The sequence below is a fragment of the Megalopta genalis genome, unplaced genomic scaffold, assembly GCF_051020955.1.
Source record: "Megalopta genalis isolate 19385.01 unplaced genomic scaffold, iyMegGena1_principal scaffold0020, whole genome shotgun sequence".
NCBI classification, from domain to species: domain Eukaryota; kingdom Metazoa; phylum Arthropoda; class Insecta; order Hymenoptera; family Halictidae; genus Megalopta; species Megalopta genalis.
In genome coordinates, this window is record NW_027476090.1 from 614746 (window position 1) to 635231 (window position 20486).

At 42.9% G+C, this 20486-nt stretch overlaps 1 long non-coding RNA gene across 1 annotated transcript; it reads right to left on the reverse strand.

The window, feature by feature from the left end:
• Window positions 1-12147: 12147 nt before the first annotated feature.
• On the reverse strand, window positions 12148-13578 carry LOC143260817 (uncharacterized). The gene is made up of 3 exons (XR_013035094.1): window positions 12954-13578; window positions 12690-12825; window positions 12148-12592 (listed from the first exon to the last, which is right to left on the reverse strand). It is a non-coding gene; the product is annotated as an uncharacterized LOC143260817 (long non-coding RNA).
• Between the last annotated feature and the right edge of the window lie 6908 nt (window positions 13579-20486).

Sequence of the window (20486 nt, forward strand, 5' to 3'; positions counted from 1 at the left end):
ATTTGAAGCTAGGACTTCTACTTTGCATTGATTTGAAGCTAAATCATGAGTTTCGCATGGATTTGAAGCTAAGCCTTCTACTTTGCATTGATTTGAGGCTAAATCATTAGTTTCGCATGGATTAGAAGCTAACTCGTTTGTTTCGTCTGCATTTGAAGCTATATCACTTATATCGCAAGTATCTGAAGCTAAATCATTGGTTTCGCATGGATTTGAAGCTAAACCTTATTCATCGCATTGATTTGATGCTTATTCATGTGTTTTGCATGGATTTAAAGCTAACTCGTTTGTTTCGCCTGCATTTGAAACTATATCACTTAAATCGCAAGTATTTGATGCTAAATCATTTGTTTCGCATTGGCGTGAAGCTAAACCTTCTACATCGCATTGATTTGAATCTAAATCATGTGTGTCGCATGGATTTGAAGGTAACTCGCTTGTTTCGCCTACATTTGAACCTAAATCACTTAAATCGCTAGTACTTGAATCTAAATCATTTGTTCCGCATGGATTTGTAGCTAAGCCTTCTACTTCGCATTGATTTGAATCTAAGTCATGTGATTCGCATGGATTTGAAGGTAACTCACTTGTTTCGCCTACATTTGAAGCAGTATCACTTAAATCGCAAGTATTTGAATCTAAATCATTTGTTTCGCATGGATTTGTAGCCAAGCCTTCTACGTCGCATTGCTTTAAAGCTAAGTCATGTGTTTCGCATGGATTTCGAGCTAACTCGTTTGTTTCGCCTGCATTTGGAGCTATATCACTTAAATCGCAAGTATTTGAAGTTAAATCATTTGTTTCGCATGGATTTGAAGCTAAACATTCTACATCGCATCGATTTGAAGTTAAATCATGTGTTTCGCATGGATTTGAAGCTAACTCGTTTGTTTCGCCCGCATTTGAAGCTAAATCATCTATACCGCAATTATTTGAAGCTAAATCATTTGTTTCGCATGGATTTGAAGCTAAATCATTTGTTTCGCATGGATTTGAAGCTAAATCATTTGTTTCGCATGGATTTGAAGCTAAATCATTTGTTTCGAATGGATTTGAAGATAAGCCTTTTCCTTCGCATGGATTTGAAGCTAATCATTCTACATCGCATCGATTTGAAGTTAAATCATGTGATTCGCATGAATTTGAAGCTAACTCGTTTGTTTCGCCCGCATTTGAAGCTAAATCATCTATACCGCAATTATTTGAAGCTAAATCATTTGTTTTGCATGGATTTGAAGCTAAATCATTTGTTTCGCATGGATTTGAAGCTAAATCATTTGTTTTGCATGGATTTGAAGATAAGCCTTTTCCTTCGCATGGATTTGAAGCTAAGCCTTCTACTTCGCATTGAGTAGAAGCTAAATCATGTTGTTCGCTGGATTTGAAGCCAAACCATGTGTTCCGCATGAATTTGAAGCTAAATCATGTATTTCGCGAGGATTTGAAGCTGACTCGTTTGTTTCGCCAGCATTTGAAGCTATATCACTTAAATCGCAAGTATTTGAGTCTATATCATTTGTTTCGCATTGATTTGAAGGTAAGCCGTCTACTTCGCATTCATTTGAAGGTAAGCCTTCTACTTCGCATTGATTTGCAGCTAAATCATGTGTTTTGCATCGATTTGTAGCTACCTCGTTTGTTTTGCCAGCATTTGAAGCTATATCACTTAAATCGCAAGTACTTGAAGTTCAATCATTTGTTTCGCATGGATTTGAAGCTAAACATTCTACATCGCATGGATTTGAAGCTAAACATTCTACATCGCATCGATTTGAAGTTAAATCATGTGTTTGGCATGGATTTGAAACTAACTCGTTTGTTTCGCCCGCATTTGAAGCTAAATCATCTATACCGCAATTATTTGAAGCTAAATCATTTGTTTCGCATGGATTTGAAGCTAAATCATTTGTTTCGCATGGATTTGAAGATAAGCCTTTTACTTCGCATGGATTTGAAGCTAAGCCTTCTACTTCGCATTGATTAAAAGCTAAATCATGTGTTTCGCATGGATTTGAAGCTAACTCGTTTGTTTCGCATTCAGTTGAAGCTAAATCATGCATATCATAAGTATTTGAAGCTAAACCATTTGATACGCTTGAATTTGAAGCTAAATCATGTGTTTCGCATGGATTTGAAGCTGACGCGTTTGCTTCGCATGCATTTGAAGCTATATCACTTAAAACGCAAGTATTTGAAGCTAACTCGTCTGTTTCGCTTGCATTTGAATCTATATCATTTATATCGCAAGTATTTGAAGCTAAATCATTTGTTTCCCATGGATTTGGAGCTAAGCCTTATACTTCGCATTGATTTGAAGCTAAATCATGTGTTTCGCATGAATTTGCAACTAAATAATCTTTTTTGCATGAAGTTGAAACTAACGCGTTTGTTTCGCAAGCATTTGAAGCTAAATCATGTATACCGCAATTATTTGAAGCTAAATCATTTGTTTCGCATGGATTTGTAGCTAAATCATGTGTTTCGCTTGGATTTGAAGCTAACTCGTTTGTTTCGCCTGCAATTGAAGCTATATCACTTAAATTGCAAGTATTGAAGCTAAATCATTTGTTTCGCATGGATTTGAAGCTAAGGTTTCTACTTCGCATTGATTTGAAGCTAAATCATGTGTTTCGCATGAATTTGAAGCTAAATAATGTGTTTCGCTTGGATTTGAAGCTAAACCTTCTACATCGCATTGATTTGAAGCTATATAATTTATATCGCAAGTATTCGAAGCTAAATCATTTGCTTCGCATGGATTTGAAGCTAAACCTTCTACATCGCATTGATTTGAAGCTAAATCATGTGCTTCGCTTGGATTTGAAGCTAATTCGTTTGTTTCGCCTGCATTTGAAGTGAAATGTGCAATGGAAATGAAATGAAGTGACTTGGAAGCTCACCCCGAATGCTCGGCACGAAGGCGCATCCTCGTAACAACGAACAGTTTCTGCAAGGGTGTGTTGGACGCTGTATGCCGAAACGGTCCGGTCGCCGTAATCAATTAATGAAGCTGAACCGCGAACTGGACCAGCGCCCGTACATTGCGCGCAACCTACATCACGATCCTAGCGAGGCCTTCATCGAGGCATACCTTCAACGCGCTGTTCCCAGCAGAGGTAAAAAAACGCTTGGCCCTCCTTGATCTCCATCCACGTGGAACCGGTGGTTCACAACATCAACGACATTCCAGCGACAGACCTCCGTCGAAACAAGTACCGACCGCTAAACAAGAAACGAGCTGTTGGAACGCTAGGTAAGTGCTGATACGTTTATATCGCACGTGGCCCTCGTGATTTCCCTAAAAGTTGCGTATAACGTTTATATCTGCGGTAGCCGCGAGAATAGTTTTATTTTCGGGAAACGCGCCGCGGGAGGTAACAAATTTGGTGGCAGCGGTGGGATCGCGCAACGTACACAATGGCAACGCCAGCAGCCAGCACGCGTTCACAACAAGCCGATATTTCTGGTAGAACGCGGAACAGTTAGTGGAATACGAAAACCAATTAAAACTCGAGGAAGTTAAAATAAAAAACCAAAGCGCGAAACTGGATGAAAAACGTGAAAAGGTACAGGTTCAGGTCAAAATTGCTCAGGAGAAAATGTTTAAGCAACAGCAAGAATGGAAACGAGAGAACGACGCGTTGCGCGAGGAGCTAGAAATGTTGAAATCTTGTAAAATCACGGGTCACGACAACACGGTAATCGAAATCAGCGATGAAGCTGGAAGTATGATACCGGGAATCTTTAACCCCCGACCGCAAACTGATTACCAGGGAACGACTCCCGCCACCGGGTCAAATTCCGAAAACACGGGAATAACGATGCACGCCGCGTGCAATACGGTCCCCGAAATTCACGCGAGCTTGTCGCCGCGCTCGCGATCTCGTGGCGGCTCAGTCAGAATCTACACTCGCTAAACTAATAATTAATAAACTACAAGGCCGAGCATACACCGCCGTAGAAGATAGATCTGTTAAAACCGTTTTCGGCCCATCTAACACAATTGACCACTACAAAGGGGAAATGGCCAATATTCGTATGAAAGAAAACATATTTTAGACTTTATCGCTAGGGTAAAGGATCTTCGGTCCGCGATAATTGATTGCGACAGAGCACGACCAGACATCGCGAACATAGATGCATTAACGAAGCATAGTTTTCTAAATGGTGTAATCCCCACATTAAAATATACAATCCGTCACATCGAGCACTACCCTCTACAAAAACTATTCGACACAGTTAATGTTGTCGTCGTGTTGAGACTCTGAGAGATGGGCCATGCCTGGGTCCTTTGTGGACTATACTGGCCACTCTCGCGACATGTGCCGATGGTCTGGCTCTGTTTTCATTCATTGTCGTAACAGGGGAAGACAACGTGCTACTCCCACCACCACCTCGAGTCCAACCCAATCCAGACACTCTTGACGGAGTAGTGTTAAGTCATTTATCTCCGCAAGAGGGGTTTCAGCCTGGCCCGAGGGAGCGAACCCTGGGGAGTCCGCCCAACATGTCGTACAACGGCGGAGTGGACGAGTCCACTTCTGCCCGTTATTCAAGGCAGATCCGAGACATCTCCAGAACTAGGGCTCCCTGATAGGAAGCGCAAGCCGGGTCCCGCAATTTGTGTTTATGATCCCACCCTCTGTCCTTGCAGTTGGAGCAGACCGGAGTTTTGCTCTTCCTGCTACAGAGGGTGCAGGTATGCCCTTTCTCTGAGCAGTGACCGCACACGTCCTCCTTGAATTTACGACGCTTCGAGGTGTGCCCGAAGCGTTGACATCGGTAGCATCGGGTCACTCGAATGTAGTCCCGCACTCGGCAGGAGTTCCACCCAAGGTATACCCGGCCACCCCTCTGTTCCAGCCGCAGACGAATCTGTGGATTGACGGCCACGACCCAGTTGGCTGTCTCCGGGGTCTTGCCAGCCATATAGCTGACTCGAATTCCCGAAGGCACATCTCCTGTGTCGCTTTACAGAGATTTTGCCTTCAGAAACTGGAGGCAATTTCCTTCTTACCCATCTTTCTCGGGATGTCGTAAACCGTTTGGTGGATAAGGAGGCGGACAGTCCCGTTTTTTTGAGCTTGCTATTACCAACGAAAGCCTTTAGGTCCTCCTTGCGGTCGGTCTCGGCTGTTACGCAGGGTTTGAAGCACTGTTGTAATGTCAATCAATCACTGCTGCGCGCATAATTACCTCCCTATTTATACCCGCGTCTTATCTCTTGTTGGGACTGAGAGTGGGGCGGAAAGGGTCAGCGTTACATCGGCGACGATGCCACCGGAGTGGATGCGTCGGACCGACTTCACACGGATCGCCTCCTTCGCTGGTTTGATGAGGGACAGAACAGTCTTCTTCGTAATCACGCTGCTCTGTCCCTTCTCCTTTGGCGGGAAGCCTCCTGCGCGGCATTGCAGACCGTCTTCGGGAGAGTTGCCTTGAACGGCCCAGGTCGCATCGCACTCACTACGGCAGGATACGCTTTTAGGTCCGCCCTGACCGAGGCGAACTGCCCTTCGACGAAGCTATTCCGTCGAATAAGCTCCTGGACCAGCTCGTCGAGTGCCTCAACCTCAGCAAGAATCCTCGACCCGGACTCCTTGCTGACTTTCGACGTTGGCTTCGTCTCTTACGAGATCGAGGGGCCATACCTTACGCCCGGAAATCGTCCCCTTCGATCTCCTGGCCCGGTTTTCTGCTGCCCTGACGGTGGGTGCGTCCGGCTTGGCTCGCTTCGACTTACGGGTGACGGTTTTCCAACCGTCACCTGCAGGGTCCTCAACAGGTTTCCCCTTCCCGGCCTTGCGGCCGGGGGAGTCGTCTCCCGACGCGGGTGGGACCACCACGTTACCGGTCTCCAGCGTACCTTCGACCGTGGCCTCGGTTTTCAACGAGACTGCTCGCGTGGGTGTCGCGCACCTCTCAAGGGCCACGCGAGGATTGGCGATGTTGATCACCATCCCGGGCACCATGTTTTTCACAAACGCGGGGCTAACTGCTGTTGCCGCAGCCCCGGCGCTTGTGGCGACGGCTTCACTCCGGGTAGGAGCTGGTCCCGTCGACTTAGAACGCTTGACAGTCTTTCTGGTTTTAGTTGCTGCAATTTTTGGACCCATAATAAGTGTCTACTTTTCATCCAGTGCGCTCCCCGGCCACCACCGACCCACACATTTTGGAACCCGCCATTAGGCTTGGTTAGGGCTACGCCTCGGATATAGCCTGCTGGCTGGGCCGATTGCTCAGCCCAGCCCGCGTCCTCGCCCAGCAGAACCCACTCGCCGAAGCGTATGATCGTTCCAAGCCGATTGACTGGACCAGTGTTGCTTTTCTCGTCCAGCCTCCCATCTAGCCGCAGCCGAGGCCAAAGGTACGTGTTGAGGACGTCTCCCCCGCAGGAGAGGGCCCCCTCAGATCCCAGGAGGCATTAGTCGGAGAGGCTGCCTCTTCATCTCAACCACACTTCATTCTGTTCGCTGCATTCTAAGAACGCGAGCTATCCAGCGGTACCCGCGCGACACAGTGGGGCTGATTGCGCTTCGTGGAGGCTCAAGTGTGGCTAAGGCACAAGTGCCACTTTGCGGTCAAGACTGCCCAGGGGATTGGTTACATCTCATGTATTCCTGAGTCCAGCGGAGTGTTGCCTTGTAGCATGTTCCGCCGACGAAAAGCGATCGGAAAAATCGCTTAACGTGAACTGGGGAGCTCAAGCCAAATAGCAAGAGCTCCCAAGCCAGAAGTCATACAACATACAGGGTGTCCCAAAAATGTCTCGCATTACGGAAATGTGGGGTAGCTGAGATCATTCTAAGTAACTTTTTCCTTTGCGAAAGTGCAATCTGCGGCTTTGTTGACGAGTTATTAATGAAAAACACCGACCAATGAGACACAATGGCGCGAAACACAACGTGGTCAATCGATCGAGTGCTATGTGCTCTTACCACTGATTTTGACAGCTGAAGGGGAACTCTGTGCCGTGTTCAAATCAATGAACAAGTCACGCAGCATGAACTTTCGATATTTTTTTTACCACGTGGCAGTGATAATTTTAAGAAAAACGCTGTTCATCCTTATTTCAGAATGTCTGAAGAATATTTACTAATTTTTCGGACCCGAAATAATAAGTATGACAGCCGTTTCAATTTTCTGGTATGCATGACACCTCATATGTACCATATGAAATTTTTAAGCAAGGTGAAGATTAACAAAGCGATTCGCAAAGCTAATTTAACAAATAATAATCGTGTTAAAAGACGTAAGAGATTTATTTGATAGAGAAATATGAAGAATATGAATATTAATATTATAAATGTGAATATTATGAAGAAACTCATCCATTTAGTTGTAAATCCACTACATGGTTGGAAATGTGTGCTGGAGGATAGTGCATTGATCTCGTACAATGTATGATGAACTGCATAGCTGATCGAACAATGTTTGCGTCCGATGGGAAACAGGATGTTTCCAGACAGTCACTTTTACTATATTATCTCGTCAACAAAGCCGCAGATTGCACTTTCGCAAAGGAAAAAGTTACTTAGAATGATCTCAGCTATCCCACATTTCCGTAATGCGAGACATTTTTGGGACGCCCTGTATACAATGTTGTACAAAGAACATGCCACAGACCTTATGCTTTATCAGGGCCTCATCATTATGCGGAGCAACACACCTACCTTATGGTGAGCAATTTACTCGTCCCAGAGGTAAGGCGGTCTGCCCAGCCCGCGGCAGCATACGTGACGATTGGGACAAACAAGCCGCGGTACATAGTACGCATCCCAGTCTCCAGTTCGATTTAGCTATCCTTGCTAGCGCGTTGAACGTTCGCAAGGACTTAGCACTCAAATACTCGACATGGGAATGAATACCCAGTCCAGAGTCGAAGTGCACGCCAAGGTAACGCACACAGTCCTTGACGGCAATATTCCGACCATCTATTTTCACCACAGGTGGCCTCTCTCTGTCGAGAGAGCCTTTGATGAACAAACTATTCGACACAGCGATAAACTGTTTCTAGGAAGCAGAGGCAGATAAAGAATATTACGGGAGATCAAATATACGCGAGTCCGATTCTCCGAAGACCGCCGGGATAGTCGTCCTAATATATACAACCGATATCGCTCGCTTTACCCTTATAGGCCGGAACGACACAAAGATACTCTGAGGAAACGCGCCGACTTGATTACTCATCACCACGTGTGTCGTATCGCGACGTAACCCAACACGGGAGTAACCGCCAGCTGAGCGAAAATTTTTCCGAGCGGTCACGTCCGCGGGAGTATAAACAAACCAACCGCCATGTTTATAGGCCGCCCCAACAACGAGATAACGCACCGCGCGGTAACAATAGCAGCCTGGTCTACAGTAAATATTGTAACTACTGCAGGGCGCCCGGGCACGATATTCACGAGTGCCGAAAAAGGGAATACAATAATAACCGTATGAGAGATCAACAACAGTCGGGAAACGGACAGAACCTCCCGATCGTTCCGTCCAACCATCGGGAGGAAACGCGCAAGAACCAAGGAATCCGCCTGATCTCAAACGACGAATCGGAAACAATGGTAGCCGACTGGTTTCCCGAATCGCGTTGAGACCTGATACAGCAGTACCGCATATAATCGTCGCGCTTCCCGAGCTTACGAATACAGTCAAAGTAATGGTAGACACCGGCGCGGAGCTAAACGTAATTAAGGCCTCGTTACTTAACCCGGACGTGATCATTGACACATTTGACGTAATTAATATTTCGGGCATCGCCGACGGCGTGGTCGCGACTCTGGGATCAACCACGTTAACAATCGCGGATTCTACGGTCGAATTTCATGTGGTCTCAGATTCTTTCCCCATCCCCGCGGATTATATTTTGGGTTCAGCATTCCTCTCCCTCGGAGCCGAAATCTCGTACGGTAAAAGAAACCTTATTTGGCAGGGAAACGAGTTTCCCTTCACTACCCAGGAACGGTGTAAAATCGGATCGCGAATATCCGCATGCATCGCGGTAAACGCCATCGGCACCGAGGTGGGATACATCAGTCGTCGGGAGCTGGCACCGGGTGTGTTGATTCCCCATTGCCTAGCAAAAATCTCCGGCGGAAAAACGTACATAAAATGCGTCAATACTACGAGCGAATCGATCGATCTCCCCATGCCGATCATGGAGCTGGTGGAGGTGGAAAAGGTAGCGGATACCGCAGAAACGCGCAAAAATTTTTCTAGTCCCAATCCTAATTCTAATTCAAGTTCCAATTCAATTTTTAACCTTAGCTCTCGTTCTCTTGCTTCGCGACACCGAGAGATCATGGACATAATAAGTACGGATCACCTCGGCGAGATGGAGAAAACTCATGTCGAAAACATAATTCATGAGCACCACAACCTTTTCCATCTCCCAGAGGAACGTTTGGGAAAGACCAGTGCCGTAAAACACAGAATAATTACAACCGACGAAATTCCAATGCATGTAAAACAATACAGATACCCGCCGATTCACAGGGAGGAAATTAACAAACAGATGAAGGAATTGTTAGACCAAAACATTGTAGCTCCTTCAAAATCCCCGTACAGTAGCCCCCTGTGGATCCTGCCTAAGAAGGCCGACGCGGAAGGCAATAAGAGATAGCGAATGGTCATAGACTTCCGAGCGCTCAACGAAAAATCCATCCCGGACGCTTACCCTCTGCCAAGCATATTAGAAATCTTGGACCAGCTGGGAAGCGCCAAATATTTTAGCGTATTCGATTTGGCTAGCAGTTTTCACCAAATCGGAATGCATCCAGAAGATGTGCAAAAAACGACATTCTTGACACCGTACGGCCACTATGAATTTAAGGGTATGCCCTTCGGTTTAAGAAACGCGCCGGCCACCTTTCAGAGATTAATAGACAGTGTGCTGTATGGTCTCCAAGGTACCGAGTCGTTCGTCTACCTGGATGACATAGTCATTTATCCAAATTCGATAAACTAGCCCAGCGCTTGCGAGAGGCAAACCTAAAACCACAACCCTCCACATGCGGGTTCTTACATCGCGAAGTGGCTTACCTCGGCCACGTAATCGGCGAAGACGGCATTAAGCCCTGCCCTAAAAAGATTGTAGCGGTCAAAGAATTTCCCCGTCCGAAAAATGTAAAAACTCTCCGAGAGTTCCTGGGCTTCTCTGGTTATTATCGCCGATTCATTCCGAAATATTCACAAATCTCAAAACCATTAACCGTTTTACTAAAGAAGGATGCAAAATTTAATTGGCAGCACGAGCAGGAGAAAGCCTTCTGCACTCTCCGCGAAATCCTAACGACGGAACCCTTGCTTCAGTATCCTGACTTCTCAAAAGAATTCAACGTTACGACAGACGCGTCCGATTTTGCGATAGGAGGAATGCTTAGTCAGGGCGAACTGGGAAGAGATCACTCGATCGCCTATGCATCGAGATTGCTCCACGGCGCGGAACTCAATTACTCTACCATCGAGAAGAAGAAGAATGTCTGACGATAATCTACTGTACACAATACTTCCGACCATACATTTACGGCCATCGTTTTAACTTAATCACAGACCACCAGCCTTTAGTCAGCCTGAATTCAATGAAGGATCCTACATCGCGATTGCTCCGTTGGCGCCTCAAATTGGCGGAGTTTGACTACAAAATCACACACAAGTCCGGAAAAACGAATCTCAACGCGGACGCATTATCCCGCAATCCAGTTATCCCCCTCCTCATCTATGGAACTGCCCACCGAGAGAGCCCATACGTCCAGCCTTGCGTCGGAGTCCGACTCTGACGAAGACGGAGCTCTTATCGAGAATTACAATACGCCAGCGGAATCAAACAAACGAACCATCATCCATACACACGACCGACTAATAATGCGTAACGACAACTTAGTCATTTTTACCACCATAAATGGACATCCCATAGATGATGGCGCAGTGGACTTGTTCGCGAATGGAAAACCTCCACAAACGTCGAATCTCACCCTATCACGCGCCAAAATATTAAACTCCGGAAATAAGAAACTAATATTGCTCCCGACAAAACGCACCGACTACAATGCCGCATCATATGAGAATATATTAAACGCCCTATGATCATTCCTCGACGTCGCGACCGAATTACAATTCGATCCATTTAGTTTATCAAAAACCACCATTGACGACATGAGCTGGATAAATATACAAAGAATTCTGCTGGATCTGTTTGCCTCGACTAACATACAAATTTTTGCATGCGCGAACGAAGTAATTATTCCCCCCGTTGACCAACGCCGCGACATAATCACCGAGAACCACTGCTCGGCCTTTGCAGGTCACAAAAGCATTACAAAAACCTACCGCAGAATTCGCGAAAAGTATTACTGGACGACCTTGAAAAGGGAAGTCCAAGATTTTTTGAACTCGTGTCCCTCGTGTCAGCGTAAGAAACTAGTTAGGACCAAGACGCGCCAGCCAATGACCATCACCGATACACCGGGCAAAGCCTTCGAAAAGGTATCTATGGATATCGTCCGCCCACTTCCCACCTCTCCTAACGGCTATTCTTACATCCTCACCATGCAAGACTTGTTGACCAAGTACTCCCTAGCGATTCCCTTAAAAAGCGCAACCGCTATTGAGACCGCAGACGCCTTTACGCAGAATCTTATATGCCGAATCCTGACGGATCAAGGTGCCAACTTTATGAGTTTATTAATGAGAAACGTCGGCAGGCGTTTTAAGGTCTCACAATTCCGCACTTAGACCCCAGAGCAACGGTTCGATCGAGCGATCTCACCACGTTCTCACTGAATACTTAAAACAATATATTTGCAAAGGAAATTGGGACGAATGGCTACCGTTCGCAACCTTCTCATATAACACAAGCGTCCACGAAGGCACATTATTCACACCACACGAGTTAGTCTTCGGTACTGTAGCAAGGACCCCGTCGGCAAACGCATCTATGCACGATGCTTCCGACGATGCTTCTCGACAACCTTCAAACAAAAATTTCGGATACAGTGGCGAGAGCCAGCGAGAATCAGAACGCGGCAAAACTTAGATCGAAGGCATACTACGACCGTAAGACCAATGTACAGTCATTTTCCGTTGAAGATAACGTATTCCTCCTGAAAGAGCTCAAACGGGGCAAGTTCGATGATGAATATACCGGCCCTTATCGAGTGTTGGAATGCATGAGTAACCAGAATGTACGCATACAAATAAAAAAGGGTTCCCGTATCATGCACACGAATAAACTTAAACACGCCCCTAGAACAATAAGTAAAATACAGCGTGCGTCAGTGATGTGACCCACCTCCCCTTTCTCCATCAGCGGAGACACCCAACAGTACAAGACGGCGAGCGCGCTCCAGCAACAGCATCAGTCTTTCGCGAACTCCGCTACGATGCACACCATAACGTCTCTCCTGATATTCACCGTATTCCAATCAGCCACGGCACTCATTGGTTACGACTGTGGTGGCTCCACCCTGAACGTGACCACGTTCTCGACCGTCGATAAGCCTCGATGCGAGCTCACCGATACCAAACCCACTACGCAGGAAACCACCGCCCAACTCCTGCAAGTGGTAGATTTTGAGGAAACAGCAGCGTTCCACTGCAAAGTTGAAGTCGACCGTACTATATATTATTGCGGGATGCATTCCCATACATCGGTGGTAAATAATGGCCGCCAACAATACATTTTAACACACCTCGAGATGTCTGCAAGACGATGCACGACTCCGGAGTCCTGATCCTGCCCCCGACTACACAGATTGCGGGCCTCATGGGGAATAGCTCAGCAATTAGAAGCATCATACTGGCCGGCTCAATCCTCCAGGATAGATCCTGCAATGGCACCACATACAGCGACCCATACGGTACTTGGAACGGTATAATAGTCCAAGCGATAATAAAGGTAACCCTCAGAAGCTTCAACGCGGTTGTGAAACTATCGACAAACGAAATCCACTTACCTTCCGGACACCGCTGCTCACTCAACAAGGAATACTGTCTGAACCACGAAGACAGCTTTACGTTCTGGTCCAGCTTACCGGTGTCACTTTAACAAATAAGACGTACTCTTCGAAGGTAAGGCCACAAAGATCTTCAATAAAAACAACGAAGGATCCTCCAGTCTACACAGTCACTTCTGGTGACACGGCGTTTGCTCTAACCAGTACCGGGCGTGAACAAATTTGCGGTTACACATTAACCAAAACAGAGCACCACAAGCTCCTCATTTTAGAAACAACTAAAGAAGGGAAATTCAAATCTATATCAAGAACCAAGATCAATAACCTGGATATCTTTACGTACGTCAACACTAAATTCGTATACATCGAAAAGCACCTTAAATTACAGATCCTGTCGCTATACCGGACATTATGAAACAAAAGTGCAGACTCGAACGACAGGTGCTGAAAAATGTAATTTCACTGATTCACACATCACCAGCTGAGGTCGCTACCACTCTCACGAAAGAACCAGGATTCATGGCCATACAGACCGGTGAGGTTATCTACGTAGTAAAATGTATCCCAGTACAATGCTCACTCCGCAAAACAAAGGAGTGCTACGATGAACTTCCAGTGAATTACAAAAACAATTCCTTCTTTCTAACACCCCGGACTCGTATTATGGTGAAAACCGAACTAAGTGGATCTGTAACGAGCTGATCCCATCCATTTACAGAATACATGGTACGTGGTACAAATTGACGCAACGGCCTATAGAAAGCATACCACCACCACCATTTCAACCGATAACGACATCTACCTGGAAGTACACCAACCCGGCTAACCTCGCTAATGGCGGAATATACACCCAGGAAGACATCCAAAAGTTAAACGATCACATCATGTTTCCAGTAGAAAGAACAGCTGTCGTTAACGCACTGACTCAAGGTGCATCCGGCCGTACCTACGCAGACGGGACGGTCAAACTAATCCATCTCATGGACGAGACGACGCTGCAAAAAATCGCAAAATCTACAGGAAAACGAGTATGGGAGGGTTTCACCAAATTTGGCTCAGTCATGGCAGGCCTGATTGGAATCTATACCGTCGTGAAGTTAACCAAACTCTGCATCAACACGGTGCTCAACGGAATCGCCCTACACGCAGCGTACGGATGCAGCATCCAACTCCTGGCAGCAAACTCCAGTGCGCTAAACCATTTCTGCTTGTACTTGAAAGACAAAAACAGTGAAAGTGAAGTGACCCCAAAAACCACCCCAACCGAGTGTGTTGCGCTGAAAGATGTGGTCGCATGTGAACCCACAAAATTGAACCCCGATGAATATAAGAAATTCGTATAATCATGCGAAAATTATATTAGTTATAAGAAACAATCGTTGTTCGCCGATTCCGACGAAGATGATAAATGATTGCATCATATTTCTTTCGGAAGGGGGGAGGTGTAACGTCCGTCGACGTGTTGCGAATAGATAAGACATATTCCGTTCCTACTTTGATCATAAGCTATATCTCATTCTCCTATGCTATACTCCATTCTCCTACCCATACGACATACGCCTACATCACATACTAATAAATACATAACTCTGTATCACCGACTGCTAATACTTATCGACCTTACCATCATGCGCCAACCATTAGATTCGTCCCATGCTGTCTCATTTACCGACACTGTATGCGCTCTTCATTTCTCCACCCATCATCCGATTCCGAAAGCGCCGCGCTATGCGCGGCCAGTGCCTGCATCACACACACACACACTCACATCTCCGCGACATCCCCACTCTTCCGCCGAGAGAGCGCCCCACTCTACTGTCTCCCCACCACTCTCCCGGAGCTCAGTCGACCGACAAGGCCCCGGAGTGGGGTCCGTCCGCTCCCTCTTGCTCCAGCCTCCTACGAGACCAGTTGTCTCCGGAGAGCACTCGCGTCCCATTCCTTGCGTTTCTATCTCTTACGTTACTACTCCTTGTGTTACTAATTCCTGCGTTACTATTTCTTACGTTTATTTCTATATCATAAATACAGTTGTATTTCGCTAGCTCGTAGTCCTACGTTAAGTATTTGTATCAATTCAATTTTTATAATATAGTTAATTTTACATATTCACGCGTGATTATACCGAGCCCATTATCCTCGTGCCCTAGATTCTTCCCTGCATCGGAAGTGAAAATATATTGGATTCTTCGTGAATTCACCCTTTTCTCTTTCTAACCGAATGCGCATTCGTGTGTCTTGAAAGCTCACCCCGAATGCTCGGCACGAAGGCGCATATGAATCTAAATCGTTTGTATCGCATGGATTTGGAGCTAAATCGTTTGTGTCGTACAGATTTCAAGCTAAATCGTTTGTTTCGCATGCATCTGAAGCTAAATCGACTGTTACGCATGGATTTGAAGATAAATCATGTATTTCGCATGGATTTGAACTAAATCATATATTTCCCTTGAATTTGAAGCTAAATCGTTTGCTTCGCATGGATTTGAAACATAAGCGTTTGTTTGGCATGGATTTGAACTAAATCATGTATTTCGCCTGAATTTGAAGTTAAATCGTTTCTTTCGCATGGATTTTAAGCTAAATCGTTTTTTTCGCATGGATTTGGATCTAAATCATGTATTTCGCCCGAATTTGAAGCTAAATCGTTTGTTTCGTATGGATTTTAAGTTAAATCGTTTGTTTCGTATGGATTTGAACTAAATCATATATTCCCCCTGAATTTGAAGCTAAATCGTTTGCTTCGCATGGATTTGAGGCAAAATCATGTATTTCGTTCGAATTCGAAGCTAAATCGTTTCTTTCGCATGAATTTGAATCAAAATCGTTTGTTTCGCATGGATTTGAAGGATAAGCGTTTGTTTCGCATGGATTTAAACTAAATCATGTATTTCGTCTGAATTTGAAGCTAAATCGTCTGTTTCGCATGGATATTAAGCTAAATCGTTTGTTTAGCATGGACTTTAAGCTAAATCGTTTGTTTCGCATGGATTTAAATCTAAATCGTTGTTTCGCATGGATTTGAAGATAAATCATATATTTCGGATTGGATTTAATCTAAATCGTATGTTTCGCATGAATTGGAAGCTAAATCGTTTGTTTCGCATGGGTTTGAAGCTAAATCGTATGTTTCGCATGAATTGGAAGCTAAATCGTTTGTTATGCATGGATTTGAAGCTAAATCGTACAATATAACTATCACGTTATCGTATAGCATTCCGATATTCTTGTGTCTTTTACGATGCCTTAGCTTTGTAATCAAGCTTCTACGTGGCTTTAGATGAAAACTGTATGTTTTGGATGCGTCGTATTCGCACCCGATATCGTCACTTCGCGATATAAACTATCTCTCGGGTCGTAAAGACGATTACGCTGCGCGATGGAGTGGATCGATATTGTTGTCCGTTTAATTAAAAAGGGACTACTGTTTGGTTGATTTAGAGTGTGCCACTCAGCAAGAATGAATAAGATTGTGGCTGAATAAGTGTGAACTGAGCAACTGACAACTGATCGATGACTGGGGACTAAATGACGATGAACTGGCGAATGACTACTGACTTTAAGAAAAATCGGTTTCGAGTTTTTATACTGTTTCGTGGACAGAAAACTAGAAATTGAGTGGCTATTGACGCGATGAAAGGGGATGTAAAGGTGACGTAGCACGCAGTGCCGCAGGTATCAAGAAACCCTGGACGGGCGACCGAAGCGGTGCGTGCTCGCGACCCTGTCATAAAAAATGCAGCCAATGAAGGGGAGTGCATTATTCAATAGTGCAGAAGTGGCTTTATTGCCGGAAAAAAATGGCTCGAAAATCATAAATTTAGAAATTGCAAGGAAAAAGGCGATGGCTCTTCGACATTGAAAACCTAACGAACGTGACCTTTCGTCGATTGCACGTCGTTCGTTAAAGAACTGTCAATTTGTCTCGTTGAGCCGAAGATTCCCCGTCAATAAATGTTTTTTAGGGGTAAAAGGAAAAGGTAATTCGTCCCGGAGAAAGTTAGGCGGATACAGCCCGAAAATTCCGTTGAAGGACGGAACACTGTGTATCGAAATTACGAAGAGAACCTCAGCACACTTCAAAATCCTGTCGAACTGGATATGTTCAGGAGACACATGGAAAAGGGAAGAAGTTTAATTTTCATGTATATATGTAAAGATAACGATAAAAGTAGCAGTAAAAATATAGCATATCTCGGATAAAAAATATCTGATTTTGTAATTTCTACAATATAAATGTCATGAATGTGATATTTTCAACTGCTGAACGTTCAATTGATCTCACAAATGGCACAAGTGTCCCTATATGTTCTATTCGCCCTGTCTTGTTATAGTGTTACATTCTCCAGAAATCGATCAGACCAGGGCTGAAACGGAATATAGTAATTCCTCACTAATTTGCGCTCAGATTGCGCACAAAAATGGACAATTTGGACTCGTTTTTATAGTTACCGATTGTCAACAACTGTAAAAACGAGACGCAAGCTATGAATAATCGTATCTCCTTTTCCCAAATTGTCCATTTTTGTGCGCAATCTGAGCGCGAATTAGGGAGAAATTACTAATTAGGTTTATTACTACTAATTAGGTACAAATCGTTACATAGTAGGAAAGAAGCTCATGCTGAACATCGAAGATCGCAGTCGATAGCCGTTCATTTACGGCCGTAGGATCATAGCATCGATTTCGAGAACCCTTCGTTCACATTTCCTGCCAATTCTTGGAGAACCGAGTACAGTATATTTGTTAAGCTCAACTATCATAAATATAACGTTGTTTTTTCACGTGACTTTAGATAAAATCTCTGTGTGTATGATAATTATGAAAACGACCTCAAATCATTTAAGAATCTTGTCGAGCTGGGTATGTTGACGAAACACATACAAAAGGGAAGACGATTAGTCTTCGTATATATGGGTAATTGTTTAGAATTGTTTATAAATATCTGATTTTATGATTTCTACAATGTACCATAACGTGTCAGAAGAAAGAAACTGGAGCAAAGAGCTATCTTGATTAAAGAGATACATACTTCTATAAATCGATTAATAAAATCATTTTGTGTAAGAACAAGACTAACATATCATTTCATATTCTAGCCATAGCGTGTGGGTTATCAGTCTTCTCGTTTACAATAATAATGATACCTACAATACTACATTCAAAATACCAAGTGTATTATTTACGAGTATTTGGATTCTTTGTGAGTGAACAAGGCCTAAATACTGATTTGATTTGCCTTCACGTCGTAATAGTAAGCGTGATGAGTTTCTTATCGATGGCAGGTACGGAATTGTCACTCGCTGTTTTTACCGCCTATTTTTGTGGACTGTTTGAGATCGCCAGATATTTGTGTAACAATTTCTTCCAAAATTCATTCATTCATTCTCTATGTGACATTTTATAAAATTGTATTCTAATTTACATTTTGAATAGAATCACAAAGAAGTCGGTCAAGAAGAATATTTTGCTACTTCTTATAGAAAATTTTTATTGTGATCCAATCGTCTATAATTGCACCAAGCTTTGTCCGGTTTTAATATTACTTACTTCTAAATTAAATTTAAATTACTATTGAATTTAAATTACTTATTAAATTAAATTACTAGGTACTGTTGAATTTAAATTACTTATTGAATTAAATTACTATATTACTATTAAATTTGAATTATTTATTAAATTAAATTACTAGTTACTATTTAATTTAAATTACTTATTAAATTAAATTACTAGTTACTATTTGACTTAAATTACTAATTACTATTTAATTTAAATTACTATTTGATTTAAATTACTAATTACTATTTAATTTAAATTACTATTTGATTTAAATTACTAATTACTATTTAATTTAAATCACTAATCACTATTAAATTAAGTTGAGTTAAATTAAACTTACTATTTTCCTGAAGCGTCCTCGATTCTGATAGCATACTACAAACACATTAGTAACCAAACTAATAGAAACTTATAAGCCTTCAACAATAGCCTTTTAACAATATTAATGAATCGTTATTTTTTCAGTTACCGAATTGAGATTGCAGTTAACAAAGTGCTAAATCCTGTTATTTCAAAGTCAATAGACCTAGAACCATTTTTGGAAGTACACCGGCGTGCTATTGAGTAGGTATCTTCTTACAGATACATCAGTAACAATGGTATGAAATTCCTTATAACATTATCACGTGTTTTATGCACATCACGTCTATCGATGGCCAACTCCTCTGAACGTTACAAATTCGTAAACGAAGGATGGTTCAATATCTATCGAAGCAGTTTACAATCTCGCATTTACTGGCTATCATATTATCTATCGTCTCATTCGCAGTCGCTTTAAACCGTGTAAGCATTATTATTATCGAAGCAGTTTACAATCTCGTATTTACTGGCTGTCATATTATCTATCGACTCATTCGCAGTCGCTTTAAACCGTGTAAGCATTATTAGAAGCGAATAAGAAGATGCCAAGAATCATCCATGGTGAGCCTCTATGCTTTTGTCGATTGAAACATAATAATACAGTTTTGTATGTGTGTGCGTATGTGTGAAAGCTTCTTCTAGCAACTAATAATATGAGAGACATGGAAAACCTTATTTTTTCTGTCAGTCCTTAAATAACTATGTCGGGCAGGGGGTGAAGGACAGCAGTATTCAGCTGTATTACGACACGTGAGTTCAGCTTTTTATTCAAGAAATATTTCTTTCATCGACGTTATAATAAATTTGACTGAATTCACGCGATAGTTATAATAGTAAAATAACTTGTCAAAGTTATATATTTACTTGTTAAGTAAATAAAATAACTTGTCAGGAGTAAATTGCTACGCCAATCTGGAAGGCACAGTTTCACAGACGTTATAATTTATCGAATTTTCTGTTTGAGCAACGTAATATTAAAACAATTCGTTTCACATGAGAAGCTTGAAATACTTAGCTCAAATTTTTAGAAAATACTGCGAGAAGAGGAAATGTACAAAATATTCATTTATAACTTCGATTTATAGTTAGTTAAGAGAGGAACGTAAAATCATACATAACTAGAATGACTTTTGCATAAATTATTAAACAGCAATTCTATCAAACAGATACAATTCGTTGTAATACTGTATACCACCAAAGTCGCAGAAATTATTATTATTATTGTTAATGAGAATTAAGGATGAAATACAATATGATTTGGCTGGTTTATTCAGTCCGTGTTACAAAGGTTTCTCGATGATAATTCAAGATGTTTATACTTTACTAACACTAACATTCAGTTTCAAACCTGAGAATATTAAAATGTTTCTGTTTTAGATGATGAGCTCATCTTTTTCATATTTCACATTTCTATATTCAACCCAGTAAAATATTTCAAAGTGACGGTTACGCCAGTAGTGAGTATAAATTATAATTAATCGAAAAAGGAAATTCTAAATACGTGACTTGATCATTTAAATGGCGCTGTTTCACTGCAGAAAGTCACTGATGTAAATCTGAAACTCTGATCACGAAACATTGTATTTATAAATTATGAAATATGATAATTCAATC